The sequence below is a fragment of the Talpa occidentalis genome, unplaced genomic scaffold (genome assembly GCF_014898055.3).
Source record: "Talpa occidentalis isolate TD23 unplaced genomic scaffold, MPIMG_talOcc4v2.1 talOcc4.12, whole genome shotgun sequence".
Classification (NCBI taxonomy): domain Eukaryota; kingdom Metazoa; phylum Chordata; class Mammalia; order Eulipotyphla; family Talpidae; genus Talpa; species Talpa occidentalis.
The window spans coordinates 22,538,494-22,547,649 of record NW_023601212.1 but is presented as its reverse complement, the minus strand read 5'-3'; the positions used below and the strand labels follow the sequence as shown (position 1 = coordinate 22,547,649).

The 9,156-nt window shown below is 42.5% G+C and overlaps 1 protein-coding gene across 2 annotated transcripts in view; it reads right to left on the bottom strand.

The window, feature by feature from the left end:
• The window catches only part of LOC119240793 (olfactory receptor 4D5), a 388,728-nt gene that overhangs the window by 349,631 nt on the left and 29,941 nt on the right, over positions 1–9,156 (bottom strand). The window lies entirely within an intron of this gene.

The window sequence follows — 9,156 nt, the reverse complement described above, 5'->3', positions numbered from 1 at the left end:
AAGAAATGAAGTAGAATAAACAATATTCTAAATGAGGGGCTTTGAAAATAAGAATTTAAAATTTAGAAAAAGGGTAATTCAGAAAAGGTAATTCAGAATGTCCAAAAGAAAGCAAAAAATAAACATAGACTGGGTGAGGCAAATGGAATGACAAACATGACAAAAAACCCAAATATATGAATAAAAGAGACTATTAGAGTGGGCTAAAAAGTAAATTATAGCAATAGGCCATCTACCAGAAAAATATAATAATGTGTAAAAGAACAAAGAATAGACCAGGAAAATAACTGAAGAAAAGCTCCTAAGGGAGATACTTTAATATTTGCAAATTTTTACACAGAAAGTATAATGAGAAATAAGTCTTTATTTACCAAATCAAAATTTTAATCCATCAGGAATATATAAATTTCTATGTGCCTATCGAAGTAGCTCAGAATATAATACAAAGGTTAGTAGTCACCATCTCCCTAAGTCAGAAGCAGTTGTAGGCACCATTTGGACAGTAATATAAAGGAAGATAAAAGGATAGGGATATTGTCCCTGACTTACCAGTTCAGTGAAGATGTTATACTGGGAAAAGGACCAGGGGATACTTGCTTTGATCAGTTACCACATATTAAGCTGCTCAAGGAAGAGACAAAAGCAGAGACAAAAATAACTCTTGAGACTTCAACTGCAAACCTTAACTGGCTATGAATCTGGACTGAATTTGGCTGAGTCCTATGACCTACTTTAGCATTCCAATATAAAGGAGTTCCAGAATATATCTGCTCACAGGAAGTACAAGAAAGATATGACAGGATATGTCTCAGTGCTCAGAATATGAAAGCCTGGGACACCCCCAGTGGCCTTTCTCAGTAGGGAACAGCCAATGATAGGCCAGGCCAATGATATCTGACAGTGTGGCTTTGTCCAAGAGGCCTTGTGTGTAAGCTCTTGTCTTTAACCTGGACAGAAACTATAGATGGGCAAAGGGGCGCTATGGTAATCCAGAACTGATCACTCCAGTGAGACCCCAATTCTCAGCAGTGGACTGATTGAAGAGTGGTGAGTAGAGGGGCCAGGGGAAGGGGAAGACGTGACAACAGTGAACTTCACTACCTCCCCTTCAACTCATATCCTTCATAGGAAAATATTTTTGCCTATGACCATCTTGTTCCATGTGTAATCCTACTAAAATCTGGGGTCTCTCGGGTACACAGTGATTTATAGTCAAAGGAAAAACAAGTCCAAGTTCTATAAGTACATCTAAAAGAAATGACAGTACATATGAAATTTTTAAAAATCAAGTGTGTAGAGGCAAGGTAAAAAATAATTTATAGGGCCTCCCAGTGGCACAGCGGTTGAGCGCTGGGTTGTGAAGCTGCCCGCAGCCTCTGCAGTGCCGGTTCGATCCCCGGCTGCTCCCCGGCCACCGGAGGAGGGTCCCACATGGCGCGCAGACCTCTCCTGCCGCCCGCTGCTCCCCTCAGCAGTGTACTTCGGTCCTTCTGCCTGCTCTGCTCCCCGTTCTGGCTCTGGTGAATTCTCTCACCCTCCCGCGCTTCTGACTGCACCCAGTGCTTATATAAATAAATAAATAAATCTTTAAAAAATAATAATAATAATTTATAAAATTTGGGCCTCCCTTGTGGCGCAGGCAGTTGAGCACCACACTGTGAAGCTGTCTGCAGCCTCTGCAGTGGGGGTTCGATCCCAGTTGGCCGGGAAGATAATCACATGGCACAGCAGACCTCTCCTGTTTCGCCCACTGCTCCCCTCAGCAGTGTATTTCGTCAGTCTGCCTGTTCTGTTCCCCACTCTGTCTCTGGTGAATCCTCTCACCCTCCCATGCATCTGGCCTGTACCCCAGTTCTTGTATAAATAAATAAACCTAAAAAAATTTATTTATAAAATTCTATGTAGGGTAAAACGTAAATGGAAACACTAATGAACTAGCCATGTGGCTTTGCATCCCCACATCTTATTCACTCTGTGGACACCAGATGGCGACATTTTCTCATAATCCTGGCCACTTGGCTAATTTATTCAGCAAATATATAAGGGGAGATTTATTCAAGGATTCATATATGAATGCTACACTGATAAAACTTGATATCAGGAAGTTTATAATCTTTTGAGAGTAGATAGCTATACAAGTAATTTAAAAGTACAGTAAATGATGATACAAAATAATAGCAAACATTTTTTAAAGGACAAAAGACCTGAAAAAATAAAAACTTCACAAGCAGGGATATTCAAATACACACGCACAGTGATCAGTATTAGTCACCAGGAAAATGAAAGCTCAACGAGACACTGATATAACCCCATTAAAATGACTAAAATGAAAGGACTCAGAAAGCCAAGTGGTTGTGAGGCTGTGGAGCAACTGAAAATCTTACACACTGCTGTGGGGAATTTGAACCTGTACTACCACTTGAAGAACAGCTTGGTGTTATCTAGAAAAGCTAACCTTACAAAGACCTGTGACCAAGCTATTGCACCTCTAGAAACAGAACAACTGAAATGAATACTTACATTCACCAAAGACACTCACAAATGTGTTCACAGCAGATTATTACAGCAAAAGCAATAGAAATAACTCATTTTTCCATCCATAGCACAGTGTATTTTTTTCTGGTCTATGCACAATATATGCAATAAGTAGAATATTACACAACAATGAAAAACAAAAAAAAAAAACACCACTGCTATTTATGGCAATAGGGATGAATCTCACTAAACATAACGTTGACTGAAAGAAACCAGACCCCAAAGAGCACACACTATATGATTATATTTCTATAATGTTGAAGAGCGGGAAAACCTAATCTGCCATGAAAAAGGTCAGAATCTTGGTCACTCTGGGAAGCAGAGTGGATATTGACAAGTGCGAGAAATGTCCTGTATCTTGATCTAGGGGTTGCTACACAGGTACATACAGATGTAAAAATGTATTCATTTGTGTAAGATTGGTGCACCTCACCACATGTGTGCTATTCTTCAATATGCATACAAATAAAAGGAAGCAACAGTAAACAGCAATGAATATTTATTAGATGCAACACATTTTGTCAATACACATATTATCTCAGTGAGAATCATTCTTTTTCCCCACTCTATTAAGATATAATTTACATTATACCATTGGATAAGTTGAAGGTGTACAAGGTGATGATTTGATATATGCGTATATTGCAAAATGATTACCACAAGGTTAATTAATATATTCATAATCTGACAATTACCTTTTCTGAGTATGTGTAGGGTAAGAACTTGTAAGATCTACTCTCTTACCTCCCTGATGGCAAGAGGTTAAGCACAGCACTGTGAAGCTATCCTCGGCCTCTGCAGCATGAGTTTGATCACTGGCCAGCGGGGGAGCTACCCACATGGTGCAGCAGACCTCTCCTGCCTCATCGACTGCTCCCCTCAGCAGTGTATTTCAGTCAGTCTGCCTGTTCTGTTTCCCACTCTGTCTCTGGTGAATCCTCTCGCTGCCCCCCCTCCCCACACCTCTGGCTTGCACCCCAGTTCTTGTATGCATAAATACATAAATCTTTACAATAATCTACTCTCTTAGCAGTGTTCAAGCATACAATGCATTATTGTTAACAACAGTCACCATGTTGTACAGGAGAATGCTAGAACTTAACCATCTTGTAACTGGAAGTTTATACTCTTTGAACACCTTCACCCATTTCTTCCATCTTACCCCTCCTCTCTGCCCCTGGCAAGCAACACTCTACTCTTGGTTTCTTTTTTTTTTTTAATATTTATTTATTTATACAAGAACTGGGATACAGGCCAGATGCATGGGAGGGTGAGAGGATTCACCAGAGATAGGAGTGGAGTACAGAACAGGCAGACTGACGAAATATACTGCTGAGGGGAGCAGCGGGCGAGACAGGAGAGGTCTGCTGCGCCATGTGGGTTTCTGCTTGGCCGGCCGGGATCGAACCCGCGCCACAGCGTCTGCAAACAGCTTCACAGTGTGGCGCTCAACCACCTGTGCCACCAGTGAGGCCCCGCTACTCTTGGTTTCTGTGAATGCTTCCTTAAGATTCCACATATGAGTGAGTCATACAGGCATGTGTCTTTCTCTGCCTAACTTATTTCAACCTAATGCTCTCAAGGTTCATCCATGTTATTGGATTTCCTTTATGACTGAACAATATCCCATAGTATAAATATATGTACATTTTCTTTTTTTTTTTCTAAGATTTATTTATTTATTTATACAAGCACTGGGTACAGTCAGAAGCACGGGAGGGTGAGAGAATTCACCAGAGCCAGAGCAGGGAGCAGAGCAGGCAGAAGGACCGAAGTACACTGCTGAGGGGAGCTGCGGGCGGCAGGAGAGGTCTGCGCGCCATGTGGGACCCTCCTCCGGTGGCCGGGGAGCAGCCAGGGGGATCGAACCTGCCCTGCAGAGGCTGCGGGCAGCTTTGCAACCCAGCGCTCACCACTGCGCCACCGGGGAGGCCCATGTACATTTTCTTTATCCATTCATCCTCTGATGAAATCTAAGTTGTTTCCAAATGTTGGTTGTTGTAGATAATGATGCAAGGAACGAACACCTGAATGTAGAAATCTCAAGATTGTGATTTCGTTTCTACCCCAGAATAGAAGTACATAAATACTGAAAAATGCAATTGTTGGCTTGCATGGTCATCCAATTTTCACTTTTTTGAGGAACACCATACTGTTTTAGGGAGTGGCTATACCAACCTACATTCCCAGCAATAGGGCACAAGGGTTGTGTACTCGCCACATCCTCAACAATATTTGTCATTAACTTTTTGATGATAACCATTTGAACAGGTGTGTAGAGTTATTGCAATGTGATTTTAATTTGCATTATTCTAAGGATTAAAGTTATCAGAAGAATTCTAGGATGGATGTACAATTACCAACCCCATTTTACAGACCATTAAACCATGTTTAGAGTTAAATAACTTGCCCAGGAGCATTTAACATACCCTAGGAAGAACCTGATGGGTCTGGTTAGAAAACCTGAGCTGGGCCTCCCTGATGGCTCAAGAGGTTAGGACGCAACCTATGAAGCTGTCTGCAGCTGCTGAAGGATGATTTTGATCCCTGACTGGTCAGGGAGCTACCCATAAGGCGCAGCAGACCTCTCCTGATTTGCCCGCTGCTCCCCTCAGCAGTGTATTTCAGTCAATCTGCCTGTTCTGTTCCCCACTCTGTCTCTGGTAAATCCTCTCTTCCCCCACACCTCTGGCTTATGCCCCAGTTCTTGTATGCATAAATAAATAAATCTTTAAAAAAAAGAAAGAAAACCCAAGCTCTTTTCATTATTCAATTGCTTCCTCATTTTCACAAGCCCACATAGGAGTGATACAGTCTGATATATGGGGAGGTAGATTAGCAAAGATTTCAAAGTAAAGGATGACACATTTTGTACAAAACAAATGAACCAAAAAGGTTAGTTTTCTTGCTTCCTAATGGAACTTTGGAATCCTAGATTTGTAAGAAGGTTTAAGGATCATCTAATCTAGTGCAATCCCTTATTTTATTTATGAAGGAAATAAAGCTCAGTGTAGCAAAGAACAGAGATAAGGTCACTTTGAAAATAGCTGACCTTGACCAGAAAGGTTACATAACTGCCCATGGCCACCCAAAGGAAATGGCAGAGCCAATATCTAAGTCTAAGCAGTGAGCCTGCTCCCTACAGAGCTTCCCAACCCCCTGTTCCACTCACTGTCCCAGCTTGCTCCCATAAAATACAAGTCTGTAAATTAGGAAATATTGCAAAAGTCACAGTTAACTAGACGTACAGAAGCAGACAGAGAGACAGGCAGACTCCCCACATCAACTCAGTCCCCATCCAAATGTGACAAACTAAAATATTTGAGAATTGCAAGATAATTGAGAATTTCCAACCAATCAAAGTCAACTTTGAGCAGAAACAAAACAGCCTTAGAAATGTTACAGATGCACCTCCATAAAGAGGAAGAAGCATTCAGCACCACCCCTCACTGACATGCAGCCATCTTAGACTACAATACCCAGCACGCAATGCTGAAGGGGGGGGCAAGTGGGAAGGAAAGAGGTGGATATACAAATACAAACTGAGGTGAAATGAAGGAGAGGGGGAGACATGCTGAGATACTTAGAGGAGAGACTTGGGTGAAACACATGAAGAAGCTGCTCCTGGGACTTTAACATTTTGCAGAGATGATAACAGTCATTATCATTACCTTATGGGAGATTATATGGTACATATTGAATTTTGGCTCTTTCCTTCTATCCCATCTTTCTGGGAGCTGCCTAACCAGAAGGTATCTTATACAGTGGCAAATTTTCAGGTCTCATCCACCCTACTTTGGACTAAGCCTGTTTGGCCAGGCATTAGCCCATGAAGGAATGGGTAATTTTCAGAGTTTGCTCTTACTTGAAATCTTTTCTTCTCTTCTCTTTCTCTCCATGTAACCAGCTAAAGATCTTTCACACTAAGAATCATGCCTTTATGCATGTGGATGGCTGAACCTTAGAAAGTGCACACCTAATAAATTGGGGTCCCTGGGTACCCCTTGGCTGCTTGCTTACAGAAAACCACCTCATTTAAACCAACAGATCATTTCATGACTTGAATTTAGACCTGAAGGAAGAAAAGCCCAGTTTCAGCAAAGTTCAATTAAAACATAAACAATCCAATAGAGATCAAAATGGTAGGCATGTCTCAGCACTGGGGTTAGATACTTATCTGGCCAGAGCACCACAGCCCCAGTCTACAGTTCATTCCAGCCTCACTCCATCTTTCTGTTGTCTAGCCCTCCTCCCTGACAGAAGTTCTTCCATAATTCTTCCTCTGACCCTTTGTAATCTGTGCCCACTTTTCAGTATTCTATCTCACTGATCAGTGGTCTAATAGATGATGATCTTTATCTTGGTACAATTAATCGTCCTTGTGGAATCTTTCCTCATATTAGCTTGCATGACAACAGCAATTTATTCCTTCAAATATCTGGATCTAAGAAGTCCAAAACTAGGACTGATAGGCCAAAATCCAGCTGTTAACACAGCTGTACTCCCTCTGGGTGCTCTAAGGGAGAATTTGTCTCTGGGCCCTTCCAGCTTAGGTGGCTGCCTACATGGCACTCCAGGCTGTGGGCACATCACTCCAAGATCCACTTCTGTCTTCTCCTCTCTGTGTGTGACATGCCTCTTACAAAGACCCATCAGAAAAGACCTCTCCTGACATCCTGCATAGCAGCATTTTTGTCCCTCTCTAACCTTAGACCATGATTTAAGGCAGTTGTCACTACCTAAATAATTTTATGCGTTTATTTGTCTCATTGATTAATTTTTATCTCCCTGAGTAAAATATTGGCCTTCTGAGAGAATGAATATGCTATTTTTATCACCAGATCTCTACTGCCTGATACAGAATAGGAACGTGTTAGATATTTCTTGAAGGAATGAATGATCTGAAGATTTCAGGGCATGGATATTAAAGGAAAGTTCATGAAAGAAACCTCCCCTACAACCCTGACCACAAACTCAGACCATGGCTGCTGTGCTTCCTCCCAGCTCGAACACACCCGACCGCCCCAGCTGTATGTCAGCCCTTCTGACAGAGTCACAGAGGCCACGAAGCCTCCACCCCATCTCAGCTCTCAGACCCATTTCTCAAGGGAAGTGGGCAGGGAGGCCAGGAGGCGGAAAATGCGACCTAGGACAATAGAGCTAATAATGGACTGTCCTTGCATTATAGCAACTACTGTGACATGCAAAAGCTACATGTCATGTTTTGTTTTTTCTGAAATGAGTTCCCCATTGGTATTTGCTATTAAGTTTTAGCTGGAAAAGCTACATTTACGCCCCACTTGAGGAAGCAGTTGAAAAAAGACTGCAGCTGCAGTGTGAATGGTGCCCACGTTCCTTTCAGGGACCTCCATGGGGCACAGACCTAAACATAATGCTTCCCCTCCCACTGCTCCCACCACTACCACCCCCCCAAGGAAAATCAGTACTTGTTCAGTAACTAGGAAAAACCCACATAGAGCAGTAGAACATATTAATGAAGAACTAAAATGTCAGAGGCAAGTCTTAATCTGAATTCCCAATGTATATGCTAACTCTGTGTTCCTGGTAAAATCACGTTTTAAGCCTCAGTTTCCTTACCCATAAAATCAAATTACTCTCTTAGGGCTATTAGGAGGCTAGAAGGGCCTAGCGCAGCACAGGACCTCAGTGGCCAGTAGTTAGCACACACACCCTTGGTCCTCCTGTAGAAGGGAAGGGAGACTAAGGAGAGTGGTAGTGACTGGTCCAGTCATATCCAGTGACGTGTGTGGCCTTGGAGTGTGACCAGCCTGCCCGCTCTATGGACACCATGGAACCACTGAAGAATATGGTTACAAAGAAATGTCGGAGTTATTGAAAACAAAAAACTTGCATTGCACAAAAAAGAAAATGAGCTTAGAAAGATGAACAGAATCACACAGGAAGTTAACAGCAAAGCCACCGCTGGGACCGAGATCTCAGACTTCAGTGCCAGCTCATACAAGTAATTCTCAGTATTTTAATAGCCTGGGTGACACATAGGGCTCTTACTTCCACCCTTACTGGCTGGGCCTCAGAGCCCACAGCAGCCCTGGCTACTAGTCAGACTCAACCACAGTGTTACTGTGCCAGGCACCAGACTGTCCCCACCTCACCCCCATTTTCTAATTTTCCTTCCTCTACCCACTATAGTCTGTGATCCCCATACTCCCTGTTCCCCACTTCCTCCCAACAGAACAGGTGCCCACTGGCCTGCTGTTGTACATTTCCTGAAGGTGAGACACAGAGAACTACAAGGTCAATCTGAAGGTCCCTGCACCTACATAGGAGCTAAATCACTTAAGGGAAGCATTTCCTAGCCTCTACTGCCCTATTTAAGCTGGTTGGTGATGCTATGTTGCCAAAGTTTTCATAAATTAAAAACAATGGCAAAACACCCAGATCTCTTAGGGCAAGGGTACGTCCTGGAAATGTCTGTCGACCCCCTTCACTTCTCCATTCCCTCCTCTTCAAATTTTTACCCTTATGCTTGATTATCTGTTCTGCATAATTTGGCAAGTATTAGATTTATGATAAGAAGCCACCCATTCTTAGAGATCAAAAACAGTCAAATATCACCAATCTCATGATTCAATCTTATAA